The sequence below is a fragment of the Pantherophis guttatus genome, chromosome 1 (genome assembly GCF_059756535.1).
Source record: "Pantherophis guttatus breed Tessera chromosome 1, ASM5975653v1, whole genome shotgun sequence".
NCBI lineage: Eukaryota > Metazoa > Chordata > Lepidosauria > Squamata > Colubridae > Pantherophis > Pantherophis guttatus.
The window spans coordinates 319,240,347-319,268,309 of NC_142063.1; the positions used below are offsets into that span (position 1 = coordinate 319,240,347).

At 36.3% G+C, this 27,963-nt stretch overlaps 1 protein-coding gene and 1 long non-coding RNA gene across 8 annotated transcripts in view; one reads left to right on the forward strand and one right to left on the reverse strand.

The window, feature by feature from the left end:
- MSRA (methionine sulfoxide reductase A) overlaps positions 1 to 27,963 on the reverse strand; it is a 188,581-nt gene that overhangs the window by 39,443 nt on the left and 121,175 nt on the right. The window lies entirely within an intron of this gene.
- LOC117667709 (uncharacterized) lies at positions 133 to 27,923 on the forward strand. Of its 2 annotated transcripts, XR_009622938.1 has the most exons (4): positions 133 to 146; positions 7,271 to 7,338; positions 10,475 to 10,513; positions 27,657 to 27,923. It is a non-coding gene; the product is annotated as an uncharacterized LOC117667709 (long non-coding RNA). The 2 variants fall into 2 exon arrangements; XR_004592107.2 differs by lacking the exon at positions 10,475 to 10,513.

Sequence of the window (27,963 nt, forward strand, 5' to 3'; positions counted from 1 at the left end):
ACAATTTTAAACTACAACATTGGAATTACAGATGAAGCTGTTCGAGTTAGATTTGCCAGAGTTGGCCGCTGGAGGATATAAACAGAAAATTAACCCATATGTGAAATGGACTGGAGAGGACTAGCATTCTCCGTGTGATGGAGAATGTATGTATTAACACTTTGTTTCCCAAACATCTCTTTTTATCAGCTTGCTCATGGGAGGAGAGGAGAAATTTATCTAATAGACCATCCTTATACTGTATGCGCTTTTTAAATACATTTTCATTTTCCCTTCATTCTAGTTAGTTGAATTTACTGGCTCCATATTCTGCTCTTCTCTCAGGAGATGATTCCTAATCAGGTGGTTCTTTTGGATTGACAGCTTCTGCTAAAACAGCTGGGGGAAACTCCAGCTATGAGTGCTCCAGTGCCTGTTACATTATTCCTGTAGTGGAAAACACTGTCAAGTTTCACTCATACTTTTATCATTTTTCAAATGGACTTCCCTACGACTAACCCTGAAATCATTCTAAAGCTGGGGCAGAATGCAACTGCCTATATAATAATGGAAACATCTCAATATTGCCATATAACACTTGTACCCCACAGCACAACACACATTGGCTACTGGTTAATTTCTGGATAAACTGAAGGGACTAATAACAACAACATGGCTTGGGACAATGGGATATGAATCTATTTATTTGAAGAAGAATCTGCCCATCCCTGATAGAAAGTCTCTCCCCTCTCTGAGGTCCAGTGAGAAGGAACTTGAACCTGAGCATTCTCTGCCAGAACTCCCATTATGCTGAATTCCCTTCCCATGAAATAAGATCTTCCTTGTTGTTAATATTTAGAAAATTTAGATTTAAAGGGTTTGTGAAAGATCAGCATTTAGGGATTAATATGGTGGAATTATGATCCTAGGAGGAATATGGGCTTTCCTAATGATGATTTTGGTAAGCAACTGAGATTTGTTTCTTGACCAAAGCAATAGAAAAGCATACACACTGAATAAACGAATACAATATTGATATTACATTATTTATTTATTATTTATTAATTAATTTAATTTGTATACCGCCCTTCTCCCAGAAGGGACTCAGGGCGGTGAACAGCCAATTATTATATTGATATTGTTTATATTGGGTCTTGCCTGATTCAAATTTATCCAGCTGGTAAATTCATCTATATTGGACATATAGAATTAGAAATACACTACCAGTTGAAAAATGAGTCCTAAAGAAATGTTTACAGAACCTTGAGTGGAGGAATGGACATATAGATCACATCACTGCAAATTGGATATTAAATCATGTTCAAAATCTTACTGCTAGAATCTAAAGCCCAAAACCACTTGGGACCAAATTATCTTCCCTGTTATAAAACTGAGTGATGGCTATAAAATTGATTTTTGGAGGCAGCTTTCCTGATTATGAATATAACATTGAATTATGAATGTAATTTAATATAACTTATTATGAATACTTGATAACTTACAATTACATGTTCATTTATCATTTATCATATATCAATTACATCTTTGGAATCTTCTCTCTCACATACACCTGGTATTTAAGAAATTTCAACTTTGTACTGCCTTAAACACCTGCTAAAAATATCTCTCTTTCCCGAGGGTTTCTTTATATGCATGCTAAACATGTAGTTTGTTTCTTAAATAATTTATAAATGATGATTACTTATTTCTTCCTCTATTTTCATTATTTCATATTTATGTATAGCATTTTAATTGAAGTTTTCTAATATCACTATGTTTATTTTAATTTCTTATACGCTGTGTTTGAGAAAATAGGAAGCCATTATAAATTCCTTAAAGAAATAAATAAGTATTTAAAAGAAAATATAGGAAATATAGGAAATATAGTGCTCAATGCATGTCATATCTTGCTATGCTTCTTTAACCACAATCATGAAAACAAAGTTATGTGTTAACTGTTTAGCAAATCAAAGGTGATACGTTTCATAAAAGCACGACGCCCTTTATTTATTTATACTCATTCTTATGATATATCTACATCTTTAAAATGTGAATTATTACAACTGTCTCACCATGCATTATTAAATAGATGAAATATGACATATATGCTTTGATGGTAGGCTCTAAAATGATTATTTTACTATTTGAAATTTTCTCTGTATTTGTTTTCATATTGAAATTCTTGTGGCGGCCTTCTTTTCCTAAATATAAGTAACTGCAAGAACAAGGATGTATAATACAATGGTGGGCTAATGAGCTGTTTTTCAAATATTTTTTAAATAAGAATTTCATTTGTTTTTTTTGAAAATTTTTCTTTTTCAAGCATGATTGTCATAGAGTGACCTTGAGCAAGTTATTTTTTTATCCAAACCAACATTCAACAAGGTGGCAATTACAGACCCTATGCATCTGTTCCACACTAAAATGGCAATGGCAGCTCACCCATTCCCCCATCTAGAGACAGAAAAAGAGACTAAACTTCTTGCTAAGATTGCCATAATTTTGTGCCAATTCAATGTTTTTGAGTAAAATCTTAATTAGAAATATTGACATTCAAATATGAAATCTTGTGGTAAGAATGCTAAATCTCTCAATATTTTGACCTTTCAGAAGCCAATGTTGAGATGAGATTTGGCAGGTATTCCAATTACTGGAAAAGTGAAACTTATTTAGTATCCAAAATCACACAATGGTATCAGGCATGTAAGACTATGTTAACCCTATTCAAAGCTATAGTTCAGGAGTGTGATAAGCATAAAATTGGATAACCTGGTACAGGTAGTCCTTGACTTATGATCATAATTGACCTCAAAATTTTTGTTGCAAAGCGAGACAGCCGTTAAGTGAGTTTTACCCCATTTTAAGACCTTTTTTGCCCCAATTGTTATGTGAATCACAGCAGTTGTTAAGTCAATAACACGACTGTAAAGTGAATCTGGCTTCCCATTGACTTTGCTTGTCAGAAGGTTGCAAAAGGTGATCACATGACCCCGGGACACTGCAACGGTCATAAATATGAGTCAGTTGCCAAGCTGCCAGTTTTGATCATATGACCATGAAGATGTTGCAAAACATCTTCATGGGAGATGAAGGAGCCTGGTTTAGCTCAACAGACAGAAGCACTGTAATTTAACCCCAGCTGTCTGCAATTAAAGTAAGATCGAATCTCGCCAGGCTCAAGGTTGACTCAGCCTTCCATCCTTTCTAAGGTAGGTAAATTGAGGACCCAGTTTGTGGGGGCAATAAGCTGACTTTGTATAAATATACAAAAGTATGAAGGCTATTGCTTAACGCACTGTAAGCCGCCCTGAGTCTCCGGAGAAGGGCGGCATATAAATCAAATTTTTAAAAAAAGTTGTAAGGGTGAAAAAGGGTCATAAGTCACTTAAAATGGTCTCTAAAACAAACTGTTGTAAGTTGAGGACTATCTCCACAGGCTTTCCAACAAAACCGTGAAGAGCTATACTTTCCCATTACATGCTGCAATGTGAACATATTAAGAAATATGATTCTTTGTTTACCACAGAATTATTTGTTTCATCTGCAATTCCTTTCATCAGAGCTTCAGCTCTTCTATTATCTGACCTTTTAAGCTAAAGATGCCATATATTAAACTGGTAGTCTTTGTGACAGAGCTATATTCTTTCACCATTAAAACAGAATCAGCTTTATCTTAAAGGGACTTTGACAGAGTGATAATATTGGTAAGTGGAAAATACATTGGCAGAATGTGCTACAGCACACACTTATTCATCAAGATATAAAAGATGCTGTCCCTGAATTATTTTCAGATGAAATATTCTATAGTGTTCTACAGAAGATCTATTGCAGTACAAATTGACATGTAGTATCTGTCTGCATTCAGCAGGAAAAAAAGTATTGGTTTCAAAAAAGCGTACAGTATAATTGTTTGACGCTGGGACACAGCAAAGGTCATAAATATGAACCAGTTGCCAAGCATCTGAATTTTGATCACATAATCATGGGGATGCTGCAAAGGTTGTAACTATGAAAAACAGTCATAAGTCACATTTTTCAGTGCTATTATAACTTTGAACGGTCACTAAATGAACTGTTGTAATTTGAGGACTACCTGTATATCTGTGCTCTACTAGGGCCACGGGGTACAAAGCAGTGGTAAAATCCAATTTTTTTTTTACTACTGGTTCTGTGGGTGTAGCTTGCTGGGTGTGGTGTGACTTGGTGGGCGTGGCTTGGTGGGCGTGGCAGGGGAAGGATACTGCAAAATCTCCATTCCCACCCCACTCCAGGAGAAGGATATTGCAAAAGCCCCATTCCCTCCCCACACCTGGGGGATGGATATTGCAAAATCTCCCTTCCCACCCCACTCAGGCCAGCCAGAGGTGGTATTTGCCGGTTCTCCGAACTACTCAAAATTTCCGCTACCGGTTCTTGGAACTGCTCAAAATTTCTGCTACTGGTTCTCCAGAACCTGTCAGAACTTGCTGGATTTCACCCCTGGTGCAAAGGTATTGCCTTTGAGGATGACCAGGTTGCCCTAAATAGTAGAAAATGAACCAGCATTTATGCTTATGGATTTATAATAGCAACCATCGACCACTGGCAACACCTGCCAGTCTTGCTCGTGTAATGTGGTCCTACTGCAAAGACCACTACTGGTTGGTTTATGGATCACTATTACTTACATCAAAATAGAAGCCTACTCTTTCCCTCTGCATATTTTCTAATTTAAATGTCCCTTTCTTTTTCATTTGAAGGAAATTACATGTATGGCTTGATGCTGTAGTTGAATTGTTAGACTGGGCTACTATGATTCATTACACAGATGTAATCTATGCCCTTCCACAAGTCCTATTCAATGTAGTTTATACAAAGAATCTATGCTGAGCAGAGTGTATTTTTAAAAGCTAGCAATGCAAAAAAGCCACTAGTAGATCTTATAAAGAATCAGAAGATGAAATTAAACATCAAATTAACATCCTCCTCCACTTCCTCCTCCTCCTCCAAGGTCTATAGATATTCCCCAAAGCAAATATATAGCTGTGATGGCAGAAATTTCCCTCCCTGAAATACAGGAGGGATAGATTAAGAATGAAATGCTAGTTCCATTCCATCTTTCTTCTTCTTGGAAGAATTCTAAGTACTTTTATTATAAATACCTTTATTTTGTTTTAAGCTACATGAGACCACCTGGAAATTAAATGCATCTGTTTTATTTTCATTTCTATTTTAGTGGAAAATTATATAGGTTTGCAGCACTGATAAATCAAGCATAAATTCAGCTGCTTGCTTTGAAAGGGGGCAAGAAAGATACAGTTTATGACATACATGCCTTAGGTTGTCCAGCTTGGCCATCCCGTAGCAAATTCTAAGCCATGTGTGGAGGAATTTAACTTTGAATGAAGCTAGAGAAGGGAAACAGTTGCCTGACCCTAGAATGTAGAAAGCTCGAGAAAGATTCAGAACAACTCTGCCTTGACTTAGTTGTTCTTAAAAGAGTCAGAGAAAGTTTTAGACAGGCTTTCAAGACTGTGTTAATAAACCCTACGACAATAAAGTAGTGACCCACCTGAAATCCCTGCTTCTCTGTCTTTTGACCTTCCCTACCTTGAAGAGTTGACACCATGGCTTTGTAGTGGACAGGGTTACCAACCAGCAGTGCAGCAAGAACTCAGGAGAAAATCCATCAAAGAGCCTTGATTTTGAGGAATCTTAAGTTCAAATAGCCTTTGAAAGCTACATTTGGGTCCCAACCTCATGACACTGCAAATTTATCTGCCTGTAGCAGAAGGAAACAATTTTAAGAAGGTTTTTCACATATTTCCCTTCTGCAAGGCCATTTTGCCTAAATTCTCCAGGGTATCTCTGTACTTCTCTATCCCATCTTCATTCTGCTCACAAATAGGATCTCCCCTCTGTTCATTTTCTTTCCCCCAACTCCCCATTCTTGGGATTTAGTCTCTCCACTCAATTTCCTGTCTACCTAATATAGCTCTCTAGTTTAAAGTCTTATTAGTATTGCATTAGAAGCACAAAGACTAGCACTGTCATAACAAAGAGACAGAGAGCTTGTAGGCCCACTTTGCAAAGGGATTAAGAGAGAAGCAAGGTACCTTGTTGCATACTAATGATGCTTAAATAATGCTATTCTAGCACCCTTGTGGCTATGTTAACAGTATGTATGCTGCACAATAAGCAAGGAATGCAATTTGCATACATATAACACGTTAAGATAATGGGCAAATGTACAATTCAGCCAAACAAGTTTGCCATAAACAATACTATGTCAGAGACAAAATGCTCTTTGTTTCATTTTGTTCACTTCCTTCTTTCCACTTGCTATATTTTTACTTATGGATTAAATGAGATTTTTCACAAATTTCTCTGATTCCAGCTAAAGAAATAACGTTACCAATATGTTTCACATCAATAGTTTGAGAGGGATTTTTTTTTTCTTGAAAAGATGTACTGCTTTGTGGATTAATTATGATGTGTCAGGGTTAAAATTTGCCATTTTTTAAAAGTAATACTACGTGAAAAGAATAAAAAATTCCCTGCATATCTTTTGCGTGTATGGAAGCTCTCAGAACAAGAATGATAAAAGGCCATCTGGATCATTTACAATTAAGGGAATCCCACAGATGTGGAAGAAATTGCTGCACTGTTTCTTGATTCACTGATACATTCATTCAAAGATTTAATGCCCCTCCTTTCAGAACAATGTTTTTCAAGGTCAAGTACAACAAAAAATAATGCAACATTTTTTAAAAAGAAAAAGAAATCAACAATTAAAATCAGACACCCCTACATAAGTATTAGTGTTCAATAATGTATTAACTGAACTATATATGGTAGCTAAGTAAACAGGAAAATCTGAAAATATGTACTAGTCAATAAATGTGACCATTTTTAAATGTTAAACAAAACAAAACACTGAGGACAAAGACAATATGAGCATTTAAAAAATTACAAAGTTTGAAGGAGCCATTTAAATTATGAAGTCCATTGCTAAGATTCCAATGAAGGCATCTATGACAGATGATCGTCTACCTTTTCATATCAAGGGAAGGGGAGCCCACCATTGATAAATTACTATTATGAAGGGTTTTTTTAAAAAAACCATTCATCAGAATCTCGTTTCCTGTAATTTACATTCATTATTCTATATCCTGTACTATGAAACAATAGATAACAGGTCTTGAAGACCTTCTGCTGTGCAACTATTTGAGAGCTATTACATGCTTATTTATCAGCTTCTAGTCCTCAACTAAATATTTTCACTTGGTTTGTATTTTCACTTGGTTTGTAGATCAAAGATGACTTATATCAACTGTGCCTCCTCCCACCCTCTGAAGGAGAAAATTGTTAACAATACAGGTAAGGAAGGATCATGTTTGTCGGTTTTTCTCCAGACAGGTGTCAAGGTAATTAAAGACTCCCATCACTACTGCTACATGACTTTTGGAAAGACAGGTATAACAGGAACAGGAAAGACAGGTATATCAATATCTTTTAATCTTAGTTATTGCAAATTAACAGACAGGTAAGCAAATAGCTGCAATATTGATGAATAAATTGTAGCTATAGTCAAAAGAAGGGGCCGGTAATACTATGCTGCCATGATTGAACAAGGAAAAACAAAGAACCTTAATTTCAGCAGGATGCTTTTGGCTATGTTCATTGAGGTGGGGGGACGACTGTCACCTCAGATGCATCTCTTGGCATACTTGAGTCAAAGTAGCAATAATCTTGGAATTGCTGCTTAAAAATTTCTTATTAGCCTGAAAATAAAGCTTTTCCCTCTCTCTCATTTGACTTTGAGTTAATTTCATCTAGTGCCAGACATGAATAAAATACTGCTACTAAAGTTTCAGTTTCCCCATGTTGATCCCCTATTGTCCCATTTCATTAAAAAACAGGTAGTGAAGACTTTTATTTGCCTTCCTCTAATAATGTCCAGGAATGGCAAACGACCTTGTCTTGTTGGAGGACAATGGCTCCTAGCTCCTGATAAAAATGCTTTTGCATGCCCTCAGCATGACCAGTAACAATCTGCAATGTGTTTTAGAAAATATTATCTCCGTGTCCTCTTTGGCTGATGAACAACTATAGGTACCAATAAAAGTATACCTTTTTTTCATTACTCACTTATTTTAATCCAGATGCTCTGTACATGTCAGCTCTTCGAGGTAGATCTGACTAAAAGAACCAAATCATGTAAATCAATATTGTTTGTGTGTTTAAATTTATTGGCTGCCCAATTCCAGTGGACTTCAGGTGGCATACAAAACTAAAAACCTCATAATAACAGCAAGAAAAATTAAATCAACAGGCAGCCAAAACTAAAATATTCTACTAACAAAACCCACAAAACAAAACAGGGGTCATTAAACAATGACAAACATCAGTCCTGAGTGTGGGTTTTTTTTTTTTTTTATAAACATATAGTAATTTAATCTTGAAAGTCTGAATATATGTCTTCCTCCTTCCTTTTATCATCATGTGGACTAGGAGAGGGCTAAGATATACCTTATAATTTTACATCAGATTCAGATTTTTTAAATCTAACCTGTGGCTCTTCCTCCTATTCCTCAAGACTTCTATAGTACAGTATTACTTGCATGGACTTCTGAGCAAATGTAGATACTGCTAGTTGTAAATTGCAACTTTTTAATTTCTATTGTTTCCACTCTTTTTCAATCAACTGAACCTCAGGAATGGATTAACATAAGATGTGGTGAGGGGCATTAATTTGGAAAAGGGAAGTAGGTACGAAGTGTGGATCTATGAAGAGCCATAAGCCTTAAAATTCAGTGTTACCATGGAGTTGGTGTGGGGTGGGGGTGGGAGCAGCAAGAGGAAATGGATATATCGGTACTGTATTTCCAGACTCTGTTTGCAAGCATCCCATTGGCAGACCACTATGAGAAACAAAATGCTGAACTAAGATGCACTTGCCCTGATGCAGTTGGGCTGTTCTTCTATATGCTTCATTTGTTATATTCCTATTAAGGGAATATAATTAGATAATTAAATCGTATTTCCCTATCTTTAATAAATGTTCAAGCTCATTTTGTGTACCTTCCAATGTTTGAACATTAGTGTTTAGACTACAAATACTTATGAACCTATGCCCCAATGTTCTTGTTTTTTAATTTAGAAGTTTTTAATTTAATAATTTCATAAACACGATTAAAGCAATGTGTACAGCTCCTTCTACCTCAGGTCCTTAGTTCAGGTTTTATCTTCAGCACCCATAGATAGAACTGAACTTCTAATCAAACCTGTCATGCTTTGCCTGAAGATATATTTTTTAATCCTTGTGAGGTGAAACCGACCAGGCCTGCAATGTTATCATCAGACTACAGTTCCAGACTATGCATGCAGCCAGCCATTCATTTGCAGTTTTATTTTCCCCTTTCCAGTATTTTTCCATGGAATAGAAGGACTAATGACAAACCACATGAACTTTTCCCTAGATATTCAGTGACCATATTCAGATCCACTCCTAGCTGTCCTTGACCAGTGCTGCAAAAGAATAGCAGTGCTAGCAGCAAATTGTGGTAGCACCAAAAAGTCGGTCGTGGAATAGATAAATCCATTATCCATTCCTTTTTCATTAATAAAAATAGTAATAATTATAGCCATGTGAAATGCCTTCTTGACAGAAATAATGGAAACCTGTAATGCACTAAGTGGTCATAGAATCAGCCATTCATAGCTGTAAAGATCTGTCTTTCTTCCCTGGTTTAAATAGACCTTCTGGGAAGCAGAAGTGTAGTTTACAATACAGGTCTAGTGCTCTTCCAAAAGACTACTAAACCTGTGTATACCAGGACCTTACAAAACTCTACTAAGGCATTTCACAGGTAAATATTTCTGAAATCCAAGCCAACCAGGAGAAGGGGATTACTTCTCTTGGTTGGCTTGGATACTAAATATGGCTACAAGGCAGATCTCAGCCTGACTCTCTAATTCAATGAAGCATGCTACATCATGTTTACAACAAAAAATATATCAGGAGAAAACAAAGTACTACATTAGACCAAGAGGAGCTAAAAATAATAGAATCAGTGTTGAAAGAGATCTTGGACATCATCTAATCCAACCCATTGCTCAGTGAAGGATTGTCTGCTTGTGCAACATCTCTGATGGATTCTTATTATTGTAATATTTGTGATAAATCAACATATCAAAATACCAGAAATGTCAACTTCTGAGGAAGAAATGGCAAATTTTTGCAAAAAGCAGTACAGATGACAGACAGAATGATTAGCTGGCGAGTAGATCAGTTGTTCCTAATTCCCCTCTCAACAAGGAGTGGACTGGAGATCACACACAAGTGTTCCAAACAGTTGCCCCTTGTGAGACACAAGATACTGGTTTCTGGCAGGTTTAAAGCTGGGGGGGGAGGGGGGAGTGGCCATTTTGCTCAAATCACATTGCCTAATATTGGATTTGCATATTTTCTTTTCTAATCACTTTCAAAAATTGCTTATTAACTGCTTTTCAGCTATTAGGAACCTATGGGTCAAGAGGTTTTACAGCACAGGTGAGTTTCCTTCAATATGTAGCAAAGGAAATTTTAAATACACATTTAAGAACTTCTTTAAAATGTTGGGGAATAAACAGCAATTACAACTTTGATTAAAAGTTGTTTATATTTGCTATGATGAAGGGGGAAGAACGTTTATATATATATTCTATTTTTTTATTTTTATTCTTTTATTTTTATAGCGTGCATTAATGTTTATTGTAAATATCAGTCTTTAATAAAATTGATTAAAGAAACAGAAATCTCACAAAGTCAGAAATTAATTGCTTTCTAAAACTACTGAATTGCATTTTTAAAGCCATCTCCTTCAAAAATAATAGAATGAGTGAAAGACAAACTCAGGTATACTTGTTTTCAACTGGCTATTTTTTATAACGGCAAGTGGGGGGAGGAACACTCATTGATTTTTCTAGAAGCAGGTTGATGAGATTTAGTTGGAAGCCCATTAATTGGGCAGTACCAGTTTATTCATAGCTGTTGTTCCACAGCAGGACCAGGCTGAAAAAAAAAAAAAGAGCCTTTTTATTTCCTTTAAATCCTAGCAACCACGCCTTTTCTGCTTACTGTTCTTTTAAAATTTCTGTAATTCTTTCTTAGAAATTTGCATCTCATCCATTTCTTTCTTTCATCATGTGTACATCCTGGGGAGGAAGCTATAATAAGCATACATGCTGGCAATGTTGTTTGGTTGTGGGGTGGGGTGCAGTTGGGTGGAGAGGGGAGGGGTAAGGAGGATGGGGAAGGGAAAGAGGAATGGAAATGGAAGCTGCTTATCTAATTTGAAGGAAAGATACCTCCATTTATGCTGTTGGGTTAACTTAAAACAGGTAGTGAAATGCTTTAATGGATAACACCAAGAAGCATTTCCCAGATGCCAAGTGTAGAGTTTAAAATGCATGAGGCGTAGCTGTTTAAAAGCAGAGGAAGGAAGACTGAAGACAGTGCAAAACAGTTGTTTTTTATTTTCATCATACCAGTGGTCACCTTTGATCAAGTTATCTTTGTCGGTCAATTGTAGGCAACCTGGTACCTCCAAATTTGTTGAACTACAGTGGCCACAATCCTGGCATGCTAATCAGGGCTTCTGAAAGTTACAGTCCAATCTAGAGAGTTCCAATTATTTTCCTCCTAGATTTTTCCTCTTTTTTGTAAATTATTAAAACTTCTAAAACTTGCTAAAATTTCCAGATTTGTTGATATGGTTTTCGATCTCTATATCTCACCAAGGAAAGCTTTCTTCTGACAAATGCAGAACCCTTTAAACAAATAAGGAGCAAGCGGTTGACAGATTAGCTGGAATGCATCTATCTTGCATGCATAAGGCAACATATTCATATTAACATATTCAGTTAGCATCGTCAAGCTCAGTTTACATGGACAAGATCTTAAATTTGTCCAGTCACCTCCAACTCCCCTATTTCAATTCTTAGCTATCCTACCTACTTTTAGCAAACATTTCTGTCTCACTCAAGACAAGAAAAAGATGCTGTGCCGAAACATTATTTCAATGAAAGCAATGCTCCTATTCACCAACAGTGGAAAAAAACCAGGAGTTTTTTTTTCTTTTTGTTTTTAAAGCAAGTGCCATTACTTTTGTCACAGTGTGCAAGTGCCATTATTTTTGTCACCTCCCAACTAAAGCCCAACTTAAAATTGTCTCGGTTTCTTAATTATGCTACATAAAGACAAAAAAAAAATCTAGAAACATCATTAAGCGAAGCAGTCACTAAGTGAAACAGCAAGATGTGTGATCTTACTTCAGCTTTTCTTTGCTTTGCAAACCTGCAAATGTTGCAAATGTGAGGACTGGTTGCTTTTCATCACCATCCTAATAGCAAATGATCATTAAATGAGTCAGTCGCTAAATGAAGACTGGCTATATAGACCTATCTAGTATTAACCAGGCTGATAGGTACTATAGACACCTTTACTGAAAAAGTTAGGGATGGCTTGAGCAAAGAAAAATCTGGCTGAGGAGCCAGGTAGCTTTAGAGAGGCAGATCCATAGTTAACTGGTCCTTTGTGCTACAGCATGGGTGTCAAATTTGCAGCATCATGTTGTTGTCATATGTTTCGTGACATTTTTTCCACTTCGTGGAGCTGGGGTGGGCGTGGCTTGCACATGATGCATCTGGCCCGTAAGCCACCAGTTTGACATTCCTGCTCTACAGTATCATTGAAAAACGCTCTTCCAACAAGCCAACCTTCTTATATATGGCACTTATAGATCTTAAATGCCACATACAAATGCTATTCTTTTTTTATTTGAAATCTCAAGTCAGACTTTGACAGAAGTTGGAAGGCTCTTCAACTGACCAACAGACAATCCTTTGATTTTCTCTCTTCATGCATATCTATCAAGGTCAGGCACAATCCCAGAGGCTTTCTTCTGAATGTCATTCTAACGCAGAAGAGACTCAAACAGGATGTATATTCCCTCCTCTTTCACTTTTACATTAATAGCATGGTAAATTATCTACAGAACCTAAATTTCCACTCTTGCAAACTGGCCAACAAATGCATTTCAAACCTGCTTTATGCAGGCTCTGCTGTTATTCTCTCAAGGATAGAGAATAAGCCTCAATAGGCCTTTAAAAGAACATTGACTGCCTTTGGAGATTATCATAAAATAAATCAATTAGATATAAACTATCTAAACTATAAATTTATAGTCTTTGCCAAGTGGCTTAAGCCCTGCTTTTGAAGTATTGAGGGACACAGGGTAAAATATCTCTTGCATTTTAAATTCTTAGGGATGGTTCTTCATAACTTCACCTCCAAAAAGGCCAACACCGATCATGCCAAACAGACTGCACCGAGGAGCTCATCTGCTGTTTTTAATTTCTTGAGATCAAGAGGTAGTACATGCCAGCAACACTTAGAATGTTTGATGCTGAACCTTTAGCCCAGCTTCTCTGTGCTGCACAGGAGAGACTTCTCACTGCTTTGTCTTGCGAGGGATTGGATCTTTCCTAAATTTTTGTTTAGCCCTCCATGTTTTGTGCTCTATCTCTAATGCTATCCCATGCCTTGAGACAAGAATAGTGAATGGCCAGTTCATCTGGTGTCATATACATTAGCTTTTATAAAACTTCCAAAAGTTGCTATAGTTCTGCCAGACATCTCAACCATTTATCAGATGGGGCAGTCAGCCTCTGATTCATGTCCCATTTGTGTTGCCAGCGTCAGAGATGGAAGTATGGTAAATTCTCCTCCTCCTTTCTACATCTGAATTGGCAGAGAAATATCAGTCTTCACTCTTGAACACAGAATGCTAGTGACTAAATTTAGTGCGATGCTTTGTAAAATGGCTTTTTCCTAGAAAGTTTGAATAAAAATAATGTACTTCCAAAAGAAAGGATTCCACCATTTGTCTCCAGGTTTATCACACTAGAAAGGAAGATAGAAATGTCCCATGCAACTTTTGAAAAGTGATATTTGCTAGATATTCCCTTGATGTAGTGGGAATGGCTCAATAGTTTCAATTATCCTTAATAATGCCAGCAGGACCATGAGCTTATAATAGAGTCATCCTTGCTGATAAGGTCAAAGGGGAGGGATGAAAGTAAAGATAATCAGATAAAACAGTAAGTAAGATTTTGCAAGCATCTGAAAAGCTAACCTATCTATAAGAAGGAACTACAAAATCAAACACAGAGGAAAATAATGACAAACACTATGACATAGTGTTGCCATCAAAATAGTATGAAAAAGGCTATAATATTTAGACAAATTTGCCAGATAATGACATTTTAAATCAGAAAGCACTCCTTTGGTTACTGGAGAAGCCACTTTAAATAGATAATTAGATTACATACTATTTAGGGCATGAGACCAGATGAAGGAATGGAGTGTCAATGAAATGTTAAAAGGATATTGCTAAATATGTAGTTGACTATACTTCAATAAGTGGTGATATATACATTAAAGTTTGTGTATTCAGTGAGAATCACATAATATACTATTATGTATACTTATTAAATGCAATGGAGAGAGAACATTTATTTAGTTATGAAAATTCATATGACCACCCAACTCACTCTCAGTGATTCTGAGTGGCTTACAAAGATAACCCCCCCTAAAAAAACAATACAATACCCCCACCCCCACCACCAGTGACAACAATCAAATGAGCCACTTGATGGGCTCCATATCATTCCAGAGTCCCCAGGCTTGTTGACAGAATCATTAAAGAATGCTATGGCAAATTGACCATAGTGCTAAAAGTAACACCTTACAATAATGTAGTAATGTATAACATCTAAAACAACTTACTAACATATAATTGGAACATAAAATTTGGAAAAAATAGAGGAACCTGGAACTATAAAAGGGCTTGGATTGGATAAATTCAACAATGAAGATAGATTAAGCTTTGCAAACAGACGTGTTTATTTTCGGTTGATTATAGCATAAATGTATATTCTACATTCAGACATCAGCAGATGATAACATCAGAATCAAACTATCTATTGGAAACAGAAGGAAGTGAAATCTAATCAGCAATTTTCAGATGCTGATGATAAAGCAGAACATGACTTATTAGTGTCATATGTAGAGGTTAAATTTAGAAAATTAAGGAGATCAGGTGAGCCTGTAAAATTTGGCTTAGAAGACATTATTAAAATATAAGTGTTAACATATGGAACAGTTTAGTATACTTATGCAAGAAATTTGAGAAATTATGGAAAGAGGAAACGGCCAGTATAAAAATGAACTGGAAAAAATATTCCAAAATTTCAAAGAGGAAAAAAAATCAAAATGTTTTTCAAAATATACTATCATAACAACTAGAGAAAGACAGATGAGGAAAGCCTTGAGCAACAACAAGAAGGATATATAAGAACTATACAGACTTTGAGCATGAAACAAGAATGATAATTCATTCAGCTGATTACCACAGTGATATCAAACTAAACAAAGAGAAACTTTTACCAGCTAAAAGATATGGTCTCAGAGGGTTCAATTCTAGGTTTTGTTCTCTTATCCTGATGTTGCAAGCAAAGTGTAACCACCCTCTTCTCAGTTTTATGTTATGGCAACAGGATAGGTGTTCAGAAAACTTTGTATTCCTATCCTTCCCTCTTTTCAGTTTGCTAACTTCAATCCTGGAGTTACTTTCTTTTACAGCTTCATCCTTCCCTCCTTCTTTAGATCCACAAATGCCAGGAGATTTTCATTCCCCTCCTTTTTTCATCTGTTCTTTGACATGTTTCTCTCCCTTCAAAGGCACTATTACCGGTACTTCTTATCTTGGCTGGGATGGGTAGAGGGGGGGGCTGTTAATGTACATTTTTGTTTACCAGTCTATATCTCTTCTGCCTTCATAGCATGGGCACAATGGGGAAGTGGAGACTTTAATTTCTTTAATGGACTCCAGGCAAGAGAAAACCCTCTATATCTTCATCAGTAGCTTCTCTCACTCCAACACCTTCCCCCTCTAATATTGGGTAGGGCCATCTCTACCTTTCTTTGGGTAGTAGAAAAACCACTCCCCCCCATAACCCTTCTCAGAATCAGCTGATTGCTGGTGCAGAAAACAGAATGCAGGACAAGTCCATAAGATTGAACATATAGGGGCTAGAAAACTGATTTCACAAGGAAGAAATGTACCAAAAGCATTGAACCAGCCATAAAATGGAGAAAGTCCAAGCCTGAAGAAATGTTTACTGAACTATTTGAAGCTGAAAGAGAAAAGGCTACTAAAAGGTTAACAGTTCTCTCAGCTAATATAGAAATATTTGCCTAGAGACTGACAAGGATCAGAACACATGCCTATATAAAAGAAGAGATGCATGTGAATCTGCCTTGTATACTGTAGATCCATTATACTTAGTCCCCACATAACAAAAGCAAGACTCTTCTTCTGTAGCTCACATTCAAATGTTAATACTAATAGGTGGGTCATGAATCTGCTTATTCTTCTAAGGATGCTTTGCAGTGAACAGTGAATTATCGTAAGAATGGTGGGATTAGAAAAGGTGACATTTGAAATCAAAATTGGAAGCCAGAACACAAACAATTTGAAATATAAAATTTCCACTTGATTCAGATTAACTGAAAGTAAACAACCACATAGATATCATTATTAAAATAAATATAGAAATCTGAAATCATATCAAATATTAAAATAAAGGTAATATTAACCAGCAGGTGAATGAATTTATCGCTGATGGTGACAAATTATTAGATTATTTCATTTTCTTCGGCTCAAGAATAGATAGATAGACAGTGTGCTGGAAGCGGTTCTATTTTAATACAAATATGGAAATAAACTTTTTCCCCCAATGGTAATGTAGGACTGTGAAAGTTGGACACTGTAAGCAAAAAGTTTAAGATAACTACCTTTGAATTAGGTATTTTGAGAATCTAAAAATTCTCAATCTAAAAGATTACTAAGAGAATCACAGACTATAAAAGAACCACTCAGTTGATCCTAGATGATATAAAAATCAACTGCTCTCTTGAAGCAATAATCAACCATTAGAAACTCATATACTTTGGGCATATGATGTGAGAAGCTACTAAGAAAATAATTGATTGAGGGAAGTAGAAGCAGAAGACAATGACTTAAGTAGATGGATGGAATCAGAGATCACTGAATTACATCTAAGTGTTAAATATTCCCCCAACAATTTTTAGTCTGGAAAAACATCTTGATAGCATAGTGTTGTAAAATTGCTACACACATAAATACAGTGAACATTAAAATGATTACAGAACTGGAGGTGGAAAGATAAAAATCATAAAAACGTCTAAATGAAATGGAACTTTTTCTATTTTCTGGCAGAACAGAAACTTTCAGTGGAAAAATTCTCATCTGCCTCCCTAAAGCTTCATTGTTTTGTAAGATTTGAAGACTGCAAAGAAGCTCAGGCTGTTGTATGCCAGGATGCTAGAAGTATTAAGATTGTGCTGAGTTTATTTATACTTATATTTAAATATTTCTAATTTTACAAATAAAACACCATCAGAATCTATATGCATGTGTGGGTGTATATATGTACATATATGTGAGGAGAGAAGATCAAAGGAGAACCAAGTTTAGAATTTAATCTGGTCCAGGTGCAGAATAGCCCTCTTGGTTGCTCAATTGTCATAGCAATTCTGATGACAGCTGTGCTGTAAATGGAAGTTAATTATAATATCTGAGGCCTGTCATCTGCATTTCCGCTATTTGAACTGGCAGGAGGAAAGGCCCCACTTGCAACTGCATCTGAATCCTAAACAGTTCAAAAGGAAATGTGGCAAGATGTTAAACAAAAGAAGTTCCCTGCTTGCATTTCTCTGCGGGACTCCTGTTCTTTGGCAACATCCACTTCCAAGGGTCAAACTAATGGTATTGACTCAGGGAGAAGGAAAGGGGCTCTTAGTGACACAGCAAGGCAAGTAGGGTATACAGCTGGCAATTCAAGTGACCTCCGGGTGTTGCCCTTTCTTCCTCTTAATGGGTTCTGAGCTAAGAGTTGATAGGGAACAATGGTGGGTAGCTTTTTTCCTTCTTCCTCCCAAAGATGCATCCAATGGACATGGTTTTTAGGCTGGTTACTATGGTAACTATAGCTGATTCTGCAGCATATTCAAGGTGTCACATGGAAGAAGATAAATGTGTTGCATGTAAGGGTGGAGGCAGAAATGAGAAGAGGGAGGCTGAGTAGAAGATCAGATTTGGGATTAAACATTCTTATCAGAAGGAGCAAGTCTTGTTAAAGTGCTCCATTTCTGTCTTCTTTATAAGTTTCACCCTGCCAACACAACAAACTTACCCATATTTTTAAAGAAATGTAGTTTTCTCAACAGGACATGTGCAGCCCCTCTATATAAAAGAAAGGAATTATTTTAGTTAATTCAATGTAAGTCTTTCATGTTATTTTTAGAAAAAAGAGGGGAAACGCCAGTCTCTTTCATAGAAATATACTGTATAGAATTTATTTCTGTTCAAAAGTTAATAATATCTGAAACCAAAATTTCTTCTCTGCTTTTAGGAACATTTCCTTCACTATTGTATATTAGTTATTACTGTATATTATTCTTTACTGTAAAGTTATTTATGAGAACCTTGTCTAATTGTCTGATTTTAAAACTGTATCTATAGTGGTTTGATGTTGGAGCATCAGGCTAGAAACTGGGAGATCCGTGAGTTCTACATGGAGGGAAGCATGCAGTAGGGTACCCCAAGGTTCTGTCTTAAGCCCAGTACTCTTCAACTTCTTCATAATATGATTTAGATGAAGGATAGAAAGGGAATTCACCAAAGCTGCAGACAAACCAAGCTTGGAGGAATAGTCAACACTTTAGAAGTTAGGCTCAAGATTCCAGAACAATCCTGACAGACTTGAATACTGGGCCCAATCCAACAAAATGCAATTCAGTGGTAAGAAAAGAAAGGTTTTACACTTAGGCAAGAAAAACCAAATGCCCGAGGATTGAATAGGTGGTACCCAACAGCAGTAACTATGAAAGAAATCTAGGAATCCTAGTAGACAACCACTTAGGTATAAACCAGCAATGTGCTGAAGCTGCTAAAAAAAACCCCTAATGCAGTCCTAAGATGCATCAACAGAGGGGTAGTGTTGTAGTCTGCCAGCAGCCTGCAGAGCTGCCAGCGGAGTCAGACAGTGAGGAGGCCGGGGAGGACAATGGGCCAGTCCTGGAGTCAGGGGAAGGCCCGGACAAGGGCTCTGCGTCAGAGGCAGAGATGGGACCAGGGCCATCTGGGAGCGATGCGCAGACTCCGGAGCCTCCAGAGGCGGATAGCAGAGAGGCAGAGGAACAGGAGGAGCTTGTTCCTAGTGCACGCATACGAAGAGCTGCCAGAAGGCAAGAGCAACTAAAGCAAAAAGGACGACTTGGGAGTAAGGCCAGGAGATGATTGGCCCCGCCCATAAGGCTTAAAAGAGCAGCAACGGCTCTTGGGATCTTTGTAGGAAAACAACGTTGTTACAATTGTCTCTTGTCTTGCTACATTTGTTTTGTGTCGGAGTCTCTTGCTTCTGAACTTTTGCCAAGAAAAGCCTTTGGCAGGGTGCCAAAGAAGGCAAGGTTGGTGATAAGGCCGAAGAACTGTTTATGAAGAATTTGTTTTGGACTTAATTTGGACTTAATTTGGACTAAGATGAAAATGAAGTAATTCTCAGTTGTTCTAATAAAATGTTCGTTTAGGACTGATTGTGTCTGGTAATAACCACTTGGGCCTAGGTCACAACAGGTAGTATCAAGATAATGTAAAGTATTAGTACCACTCTATGCTTCTTTGATAAGACCACACTTGGAATAGTGTGTCCAGTTTTGGTCACCATAATACAAAAAAAAGACATTGAAACTCAAAAAAGAGTGCAGAGAAAAGCACTCTTGGGGCAACATATGAGGAAAGGTTGCAGGAACTGGATATGTCTAGTCTAACGAAGAAAAGGACTATTTATTTATTTATTTGATTTGATTTGATTTCTATACCGCCCTACTCCCGAAGGACTCAGGGCGGTGCACAGCCAAACAATAAAACACATGCATACAAAATTTAAAAGTAGAATAAAATCAAATTAAATAATTTTGGCCCCGACAAATTTAAAACCCCAAACTTTTAAAACCAATTTAAAATTGAATATATAAAATACTAAAAGATATTTAAAAATTAAAAATCTTTTATAAAAGAGGGAGAAAATTAGGCCGCCTGGTGAAATAGTAAGGTCTTTAAAACGCGGCGGAAGGTGCGCAGATCCGGGATCCTCCGTATCTCTGGGGCGAGCTCGTTCCAGATAGTAGGTGCCCCCACAGAGAAGGCTCTCCCTCTGGGGGGAGTAACTATGGGTAACATGATAGCAGTCTTTTAATATTTAAGGGCTGTCACAAAGAAGAGGGAGATGACCTATTCTCCAACGCACTTGAGGACAAGACAAGAAGTAACAGATGGAAACTTATCAAAGAGAGATCCAATTTAGAACTAAGCAGAAATTTCCTGTCAGTGAGAAACAATTAGCAGAATAGTTTGCCTTTGGAAGTTGTGGGTGCTCCATTCCTGGAGGTTTTAAAGAAAAGATTGGACAACCATTTGTCTGGAATTGTATAGGTCTCCTGCCTGAGTAGGGGATTGGACGAGAGCACCTCCAAGGTCCATTTCAACTCTGTTATTCTGTTGTTCTTGTTCCACCTTAGACATAAAGACACTTGAGTAATCTTGGGGTAGTCACTACCTCTCAGCCCTAGAAAGATGGCAACAGCAAACAACTTCCAAAAAACCTTGCCAAGAAAACTGTGATGATTTGTCCAGGCAGTCATCAGAAGTCAATACTGACTTGAATGAAATAAAACAAAATAAATAAATAAATAAAATAAAATAGCAGAACTATTTCCATCATACCTGTTAAGGATATTGTTGTGTTACCAACCAGCAGAGTAAGTGCACAGAGAAACGGTACTGAGAGCAATGAATACAATACATACAAACTGGTTTAACAAAGCTTTTACTTTGTAGTGAAAAACAATTGCATAGTCTTTTAGTCAACCCAAGTCTTTAGCCATTTAAATCAGTCCGAAGTTACAGATATTTTCTTACCATACAAACAGCAGTTGGTAATAAACAGCAATTTAACGCTGGTAACAAATCACGATGGTAGCATATCCATCCACAATGAAAACTCCTTCATACATGATGAGAGCAGGTCCAAAACAATGAGAGAAGGTCCAACCAATAAGTCAAGCAATAAGTCAAGCAACAATGACTATAGCTCGGCTCCCTTCTTATATACAGTTTACACTAGTAATTTTTTTTTTTTAAATTTGATTTATATCTTAAATTATCCACTTAAGATAAGTGAAGTCAGCAGTGTGATGACTCAACAGTACAATTAGGATAATTGCAGTCAGCTGTTAGTCAGCAGTCAGTTACAATGACTCATCAGTACAATTACTCAGCATTACATCTTAAAGTTACAGAATACATTTAAAGTGATAGAACATATATATTGCCTGGACAACTTGTTAGACTTATACCATATCCTAACATTCTCCCCTTTGGACAGGCTAATATATCCTGTTCAAATTCTCAAGCCATAGCTTTCGCAACATATTTTATGTTTAATTGCACCCTGCGCTTTGGTGAAATTATCAGCTACATTGTTTTCAGACATACAATATTCTAACTGAACCATATTACTTTGAATACTCTGACGAACATTCAAATAACGAATATCAGTATATTTTGATCTTGTCTTAAGTGCTAAATTTGTTGCCATTTTTATAGCAGCTTGGTTATCCTCATAAATTACGATGGGATAATCTACCTTTAATCCGACATCAAGCATCAACTGTTTATAATAAATTAAATCAGTACATACTAGTGACAAGCAGGAAAATTCTGCTTCCATAGTGGATAAACTAATATGTTTCTGCCTTATTGACTTCCATCCTATTAAACAATTACCTAACATTATCGCAATACCTGATATAGACTTTCTGGTAGTCAAATCAGTAGCGAAACTAGCATCAGCATATGCGCTCAATATAAGATCACGGTTAGGTTCTAAATATAATGCATAATGCATTGTCATCTTTAAATATCTCAATAGCCGCTTTGCGGCTTGCCAATGCCTATCTGATGGTTCTGCATTATACCTTGCTAATTGGTTTATGCTATATGAAATATCAGGTCTCGACCAACTGCTAATATACAATAGACTCCCTATCAGAGATTGATAGATCTCCTTACTAAATCCAGGACTTTGGATTTCTTCATGTTGAAAATCCTGTGCCATTGGCATTTTAGCTGGCTTACATAGCTCCATGCTATAGCATTTCAACATCTGACTTATTTTGCTAGCCTGTGACAGTTTATACCCTCTAGCTGTTTGAACAATATCAAGACCTAAATAATGTCTAATATGTTCTAAATTTCTAATTTTGAATTTATCTTCTAACTGTCTAACAATATCCATTGCTTCCTTGTCAGTTTTAGTTTCAATTGCTACATCGTCCGTGAACAATAGCAAAAACGATACTAAACCATTATTCTCTCTTTTAAAGAGACATTTGTCTGCTACACCTTCCTGAAATCCAATATTATTAAGCTTTTTAACTATACATTGGTTCCATTCAAACCTTGATTGTTTTAAACCGTAAAGACTTTTATTTAACTTCCAACAATCAGTTTGATCATTTGTTTTCACTCCTAACGGCTTCCTCATATAAATGGTATGTCTTAATGGAGTATGCAAGTATGCTGTCTCCATCTATATGATTAATAATATACTTATTCTTTGCCGCCCACACTAGCATAGTTCTTAATGTGCTAGCTCTTAAACTTGGAGCGAACACCTCATCGAAACCTTTCTCTGTTTGAGCAAAATCTTGAGCTACAAGGTGAGCTTTATGGGCTACTGTCCCATCTATACTTTTCTTTACTTTATACACCCATTGACAACCAATCAATTTCTCTCCAGGTGGTAATTTCATATCCTCATAAACACCCAATTTAGTTAATGAGTTGATTTCTCTACTCATTGCCTCCTTCCAAGCATTCTGTTCTTTTTCAGGATACATCCTGATAGCCTCATAACTTGAAGGTTCTATATTAACCTGACAAACTACCATTGCTTTATACCTATTAGGTGGATGTCTTTCCCTACTGGATCTCCTAGGTAATACAGGACTCATTGCAGGCGATTCAATTTCATCCTCCCCTAAAACTACCTCCTCTTCTTCAACCTTAATAGAAGAATCTACATTATCTATATCCTCATCAGGAGTATCGTTACTCATTTGATGCTCAATGCTAACAGTATTATCATCCTGTCTATAATCTGCACATTCAAGTTTCTCCCATCCTTCGTGCTCTAGAAATTTTGCATTTGCACTACAGTGCACTCTAGTAGTTCCCTTTGCCCAAAATCTAAAAGACCTATGGTTTGAATCATAGCCTACAAAAAACATTTTTCTGGCTCTTTGTTGTTCCTTCCTTCTCACATTTGATGGAATATGCACCCAAACTGGGGCTCCAAATGTGTGTAAGTAACTAAGATTTGGTTTCCTCCCATTCCATAATGTAAATGGTATTTCAGCAGTAGATGAATGTACCACATTGTTTAATACATGATTAGCACACATAACAGCCTCATCCCATAAAGTTTCAGGCAAACCAGAATCTGCCAACATTGTTCTAGTCATGGCTTGTAATGTTTGACCCCTTCTCTCAACATAAGCATTGTGTTGTGGTCTATACGGAGCAGATCGTTATGCTGTATTCCTGCCTCTTGCAAAAACTTCTCTAACCTTTGGTTAGTGAATTCCGTACCGTTATCTGTTACTAAGCACATTACTTTATACTTCTGTTTCCTTTCAACAAATCTCAGCCAGTTAGTTATATGGTGGAATGTTTCACATTTCGTTTTCATAAGATAACAGAATCTGTACCTCGAGTAATGGTCTACTATGCTTAGAATATAGCAGGCACCTCCAGTACTGGGTTTCTTGGGTCCAATCAAATCTACAAACACTACTTCTAATGGCTTTTTGGTTTTAAAACCATCAAAACGATTTGCTGGTGTTACCTTACTCTTTTGCTGATTACAGGCATTGCAATTCAAATACTTACTACATGATTGTAGTTTTATACCTTCAGATAGCTGAACTGTTTTCTTTAACGTCCTGAAATTTATATGCCCTAGTCTCCGATGTAATAGATGAATACATTCATCATGTGGTTTATCATTCCTGTACACTGACTTAGAATTTGCTACTAATGCTGGGTTCTCTCTTAAAATAAATAAATCATTTTCTAATATTGCAGTAACAACCTTTCCATCTTTTTCAATTATACATTTATCATTTCTAAACGTTACTGTAAACCCAACTTGCAATAATCATTTAACAGAGAGCAAATTATATTTTAACCCAGGAATATATAACATAGGCAATGGTTCATTACTAAATGACCAACGTGCAACACCCTCTCCAGCTACCTTAACCTTCCAACCATTTGCTAATCTAACATGTTGGTTACTCTTATTCATTTTCACAAAGTTGTTTTATTCAAATAAAAACAGTTTTATTTGACTAAAAGTGTACATTGCAAATATTAATCTTTCCTCTACAAGCCCAACTAGAGCAGTTGTACGTCAGGTTTCATTTGCTTCAGGGATGACTAGCTCTACAGTTTAGAATCTGCCATCTGGGTACAGTTCAACACTGGAACATGAAAATAAAATGTCTCAACTGGGCAGACTGAAACTCTGCCATTTTTGAAAAATACCAATCCTTCTGAATAAAGAGACTTTGTAACTGAAGGCATGCATTCCAAATAAGTTTCAGCTGGAGTGGGGTGAAATTGTGATTCAATTAAAGTTCTGTGAAGTTGATCCAGTAATTCAGAGAATTTATTTCCCTAATTCTCTAGCATAAATTCCAGAGAGCTCATAAGATCCAATTTTGATCAGACTGACACTGAACTGAAACTGGAAATTTCTAGTATCCCCAACCCTGTTCAAATATTAAATAAAGCTATGGAAGGGAATATCTCCAGATCTGTCAAACCTAGCCCAATAGACTAATGCTCAAGAATGATTGAAGGTGGTTCAAGAACAGCTGGAGAATACAAATTTCCCATCTTTGGTATAAAAGAATCTCAGTTTTTTCCAGGGTATTCTTGAAACCAAATTAGCTTTAAACAATTTGTACTATTACCCCAAAATAATATAACTGATTCTTCTCATGAAATTTATTTATTATATTTGCAACTTGCTTTTTCATTAAAAGGACCTAGAGTAAATTAATGAGCATATCGCAGTTAAAATACTACAGTAAAAATTTAATGAATAGGGAATATAAACGTCTACCTCAAATTGAGTTCCATCTTGATGACCCATGCTATTTTCTTGCAACAATAACAAAAATAGAATATGCTGTAGGCTTCTTTTGTTTTTTGTTCTTTTAAACTTTCCAGCTGAGTGTACTATTCAAGTTCTAACTACATCCAACACTACTGGATTTTTTTTGAGATTGGTCAAGTTTGGCTAGGTGCCGCAACATTGAAATAATAAGCTGTCAATATTTGCAAGTCCTCTATTAGCCCACAGTAATATCTCAGATCATGTTCACCATATAAGTAGGAAGACTGATTCATAACCATCAACATTTATAAACTGCTTTTATCTCCTTACAAAAACTTGTCCTATACTACCGGAACTGGTAGTAAAAATGCTTTTAAAAAGTTTTTTTAAAAATTCGCCCGAAAAGGTTATAAAAAATGCTTTTAAAAGTAAAAAAAAAAAAAAAAAAAAAAAAGAGGCTCTGACGATCACAGCAGTGATGTGCGATCGTCAGAGCCTTTTTTTTACTTTTAAAAGCATTTTTTACAACCTATTCGCCCGAAGTTGGATGCTTTTAAAAGTAAAAAAAAGGCTCCAAGATCGTGCGCCACAGCTGATCACACACACCCCGCGCGCTGTTCTACTTACCCCATGTCTCCTTTTGGTGTGCACTGTGTGCGCGTGCACACCTTGCATTTGGTGCATGGTGGGTACTGTGCATGCGCGTGCGCAGGGTGCGTTTGGCACGTAGTGCGCATGCGCAGCCAGCAAACCGGTAGTAAACCGGTTCAGATTTCACCACTGCTTCTATCCTTCCGAGGTCAGTAAAATAAGGACCCAGATTGTTGGAGGCAATATACTGACTCTGTAAAGTGCTTAGAGACGGCTGTAAAGCACTATGCGGCGGTATATAGGTGTTAGTGCTCTTTTGTTTTCCTCATGCTATTGACAGAGCTTTTTTGAGAACTGTGCTCAGTCTCTTTAGCTTTCAGAAAAGGACTTAAGGCTGCTTACTTTTTGTTTTATTTTCTCAATATTGAATACTCTTGAAGATAAAGTCAGAATACAAATTAAATAAATAATTTTCTTAGCCTTTTAAAAAGAAAAAACCCTATTGTCAGGCTAGATTAAAGCTTTTCTGACTATCATATTTAATTATTCAATTTATAGGCTGTCTGACTCCCAATGACTTTTTCTTTGGATTCAGAGGCATTCCTTTCAATTGAGCTAGTTGGATGTTGATTTTCTACTTAATTTCTCAGTTGCAAAGAAAAGCATATCATGTTTTTTTATATGTTTGCAGTTTGAAAAGACACTATTATCTATTTCTTCTGGATTCTGCAGCAAGATGAACTGGAATTGGCTTAGCTTCTAATACATGTTAAAACATGGGGAAAATATGATACGTACAATATGATACTTAGACGTCAAGATTATTTCTGCTACATAATGAAACATGCTCAATGCAGGGAATCAAAATGGCTTGCATTATTTCCTACAATGAAACATTTTTTACATAGCTTCTCTTAACTTCTCTGAATTGTCTCATACTGTTACCAATACTGAGCAATTGGCAAGTCCTAGAGAGAAACCTCTTATAGACTATTTGCATGAAACATAAAAAAAATGCACTTGTGACTTCTAGTTTTGATGATTTAAAAAATGGGTAATAGAAAAAAGTGAACTTTTTTAAAAATCATACAATAAGAGAAAATTTTGTACTTATATTTGGTGCAGACCTTCTTTTTATTTTTTTATTCATTTTTATTGCAGTTTTTTTCTTTCTTTCTGTATTGCTTCTATTTTGTATTACTTTGTGCCAGTATTTATGGTCCTTTTAAATTTTTTAATAAAACTTATTTATTTATTTATTTATTTAAAAAAGAGGAATATGAACTGTTCTCACAATGTTGCAGACGTGTCCTAGGGCCACCAGAGGGCAATGAAATAAACCAAGTTCTGCCTTGATCAAAATTCTGAATTTCCATACTATTTCTTGGAGCTGGCAAGTCAGTCACAACAGTATTTCTCATTTTTGCAGTAATAAAATGCCATTGAGTAATGTGAATGTTTATTTGCTGCTTAAGTTGACGTCTAACACCAATTTGCACATGTGGAAGCGCTGATAATGAATTTGGAGTGGTGGATGATCTGTCAAAATATAATTAACTGAAATAGTTTAAAAAAGAAATTATACTAACACAAAGAATAGGGAATGTAACACCTATATCATGACATACTAATGCCATTGTAGAATGTAATACAAATACAAAGTGCAGAGATGTTAAACCAAAGATACATTCCACAAAATATCCTAACTATTCTGTTGTCCCCAAATTCAGGTCTTACCCTGGCACCAAAGCCGATGAAGACTACCAGACATGAAGTGCAGGATTGATTTCCTTTTATTGAAGTGCTTCAACAAAGGGGGTCCCGGCCAAAAAAATGCCAGAACCCACAACAAAGGATTCAACAAGCTTTTATAGTTTTTTTAAGGTGGGATAAAAAAAACTGTCTAATAAGCTTTTTGAAAGTTATCTAAAGAGTCCTCTATTGGCTCTACACCATCCCTATTTCTAAGTCTTAACTAATAAACACTTCAAAAGTTATCTGACAAGTATTCTATTGGCTCTACTTCAACCCTATTCC